This window comes from Amphimedon queenslandica, unplaced genomic scaffold (genome assembly GCF_000090795.2).
Source record: "Amphimedon queenslandica unplaced genomic scaffold, v1.1 AMPQUscaffold_13446, whole genome shotgun sequence".
NCBI classification, from domain to species: Eukaryota; Metazoa; Porifera; class Demospongiae; order Haplosclerida; family Niphatidae; genus Amphimedon; species Amphimedon queenslandica.
Window position 1 is genome coordinate 229,260 of NW_003546318.1, and position 3,449 is coordinate 232,708.

A 3,449-nucleotide genomic window follows, 5' to 3' on the forward strand; every position below is an offset into this window, starting at 1 on the left:
TCAGAAATTTGACGATGTAGGTCTAAGGCAATGAGGAATATGGTCCAGCAATGTTATTGTTTGAATCTATCACAGCCACAGCAAACTTACCTTCTTCATTGCTTGGCTCTCTTTCTAGTTGCAGAAAATCACCAATTGCTGGGTCCCATATAGTCTGGCAAACATGGTAACCCCTTATAAATGAGTTAAACTCAATTACTGTTTCAGCAGAAGGATCTGGGGCTACTTCACTGACTTCACTCATCAGCAGGGTAGCTGGCAGTAAAATTTAAATAATTTAAAACTAGCAGCTGCAGCCATCCTACACCTCTCGAGGACCAGGTCCTTTGAAGACCACATGATGCTGGCGAAGGTTTTAACAAGAAGAAGATGGTTATGAAGAAGCAAAGTGTAAGTCCAATCAATAGCATTATCATTTGCTCCCTTCCTGAAGACTTGACGATTGGTGTATTCCAGAACCAGATGAAAACAGACGTGACGAATACTACAGCTATTAATCCAATGATGGCTAGTATTATCAGTACTATACCCCATGCATCTGATGGTTTTAAATATGATTCATCAATATCTATACAATAAGTATTGAGCTGATTCAAATTAAAGCTGCTTTTAAACTGTTATGTGCTATACTAAATAGATGGAGCTGAAACTGACCAGTATTACATGTAAGTTGAGGGCAAAACATAATATATTACTCCACTACTGGCTGCCCTAGACATGTTTTATTAAGATTTATTTATTCCAAGCTGACATAAGACATGAAGCTGTAGCAATTTAGGGTTTATGTCAACAAACAAAAGTATAAACTAAAAATTGTGAGTCGTGACAGGAAATAAACACAGCAGTTGGCACAATGTCTCTTATGCTTATTCTTTGCTATACACCAACCTTCATTACCCATGTGACAAAATGTGTCGCTTGAGACCCCGCCTAGGAAATTAAAATTCATTTCATAATTATCAATAAAAAATCATTAAAATGCAAAAAACGTGTCAAAAATTGTTGTAGCACTGACAGCAGCATAGCTATACTACAAATATCTACTGTACCTATTTTTGGCAGGAAATACTTTTAAGTATGCATAAACCAATAAAAGTAATGATTGGTGCCCCAAATAATGACAATGAGGCAATAAATAGAATAGACCATGAGCGATATTTAAGTTTATAGCTGACGTAAACCATATCCTTTGAACCATAAGACGATGCATTATATTCACCTTGAGCTTGTGCCAGGAAGCATGAGTTGTGCGTAGTGAGTCCGATATTGCTTGAACAAGACTCATTGTTCTTAACTTTGCAATTTGGTAGCAACTTGCTTACATTAAAATATGTCCTTATTTCATATTTCGTGATGAAGAATGGTTCTGTTCCACCTTTGAGGTCAGCAATAACAAAGAAATAATATGATGCTTCCTTTCTCATTCGAGCTGAAGTAAAATCAAATTCCCAATAGCTTTTATCAGTTGGCACATCTCTAGTATAAAGAGCTCCTTCAAAGGTTTTTTTCCCAGACAGATAGTTCATATAGTTCACTGCATCATCAAAAACTATGACTTTGAGCTCCTCTCTTCAATTTACGGATGTAAAATCGAATGCATAGAACATCAAAGCATCTTTACTCTTTGAGCAATACCAATATTCATCCAGAACACACTTATTGATGTAGATTCCACATGCATTAAATGCTACTCTTAAGGATTGATGTTTAAATTGTGATTCATACAGCTTATGGACCTCGTAGCATGAAACTTGGTAAATATAAGTAATCATGTTTGGCTGAATATAATCACTTGTGAAATTTGTATTGTTGAAAGCTATCATCGCTGAATAGAGACCACTGGAATTTGCTTTAAGGAGAACATAATCATTTCTGACCACTAAATCCTTACTGTGCCCATATTTGGCTCCTATCATGACAAGATCAGTGACGAACAATGACAAAGCAACAATGATGAATAATGCAACAATGACAGCAGCTTGTTTTACTCCAAAAGGACAGAACATTCTTTTGATCAGACTACCTTTTTTGCTATTGGTGTTAGAGCATGCTTTTTGTGTTGTTCCCGCTGGATACTACCCTCAGAACTCAGAAGATATTCTGTTTCTTCTAGTTGTGGTGCCACTGGACTCCCTGTGTCATTATTAATATCACCTATGGATAGATCTAGATCACACCATAGTCTGTGACTTTTTACATTCAACTTTTCAAAATTCTTGATATTATACTAACTGAAGTAACTTCGTTACTTACCATCATTTAATCTTGAGGTGGCAGGTAGAGCAGGCTCTTGTAAGTCGTGTTTTTCACTTTTAGCTACGATGGCACTTTTAATTCCAGTTCCATGATGTTTATCTTGCTCTTCCACGGAGATGGGGATTGGGAAGCTCATTATGCTCCTAGGTGGCCCAGTGGCCGAATTTGGAGAGCTAACCTGTGCTGCAAAGGGGCGTGGATACATAAACACTGCAAAGAAGACAATGAATAGATCTAGCTTATTTTAATTTTGCAGCTATGAGCCCCACCCTTATGTGAGTAAATTCACTGGAGTAAATTACTGTCTGTACTTTATAGGCTTTTTTCTCTACTATCTATAATTATGTGCATTATTTCGAAAATATAGTTATTTTATGTAACATTGTGTATTGGTGGTGTTTGTTTAACCTTTGACATTTCATATTATTTTGTGCCAGAATTGAAATTCTTAACATCAAATGTATAGTATGTTCAGGTTGACTTCTAACTAAATGAAACTTAAATAACTCAAAGGTTTTAGATAGATATTAGAGTAAATGAATTACTCATTTACTCTACTATCTATGGTTTTACTCTAAATCTAATCAATGCCAAATTTACACACAGATATATTCTCAGCAATGCGCTTCATTTGATGTATAGGACTAGTGGATAAGACTTTAGGAACTGCAGAAAGTATAAAAGCTGCAAAATCTAAGCACTGCCGCCACTTAAAAGCCACTGCCTACCATTATAATCACAACAGGAGGTGTGACCGGAAGTTAGAATAAATTGTTTAAAATGGCGTCCAAAGTGAGAAGAAGAGAAAGCAAGGAGTTAGATTGAATAGCCAGGGCAGGAAGGGTTTGATTTAGCTACTCCTGATAAATAGAAGAACTTGGTAAAACATGTTCAAGATAATTTTGAGGATCACTACTGGGAACTGGACGGAATTCGGGAATTTGTCATCCATGATTCTATGTTGTCTAATTGGTGGTGAATCTGATGATTAATATGATAGTAGTGATGATGAAGTACTACCATCAGACCCTGACTCTGATGATGACTTGGCCGCTCTGGATGAGTCTGATTTTTATGTATAATAATAGTGTTTTAATCCAATGTTTTTATAATGCATGCTAATTAATAATAATGAAATTCATAACTACTTCATACTCACTTAACATCTACTTAACACCTTGACCATGTTGAAG

At 36.0% G+C, this 3,449-nt stretch overlaps 2 long non-coding RNA genes across 2 annotated transcripts; one reads left to right on the forward strand and one right to left on the reverse strand.

Annotated features, from left to right (window-relative positions):
- Positions 1-747: 747 nt before the first annotated feature.
- Positions 748-2,346, reverse strand: LOC109581337 (uncharacterized). The gene is made up of 2 exons (XR_002184594.1): positions 2,254-2,346; positions 748-2,154 (listed from the first exon to the last, which is right to left on the reverse strand). It is a non-coding gene; the product is annotated as an uncharacterized LOC109581337 (long non-coding RNA).
- Positions 2,347-2,490: 144 nt separating this feature from the next.
- Positions 2,491-3,423, forward strand: LOC109581338 (uncharacterized). The gene is made up of 2 exons (XR_002184595.1): positions 2,491-2,531; positions 2,575-3,423. It is a non-coding gene; the product is annotated as an uncharacterized LOC109581338 (long non-coding RNA).
- The last annotated feature ends 26 nt before the right edge of the window (positions 3,424-3,449 follow it).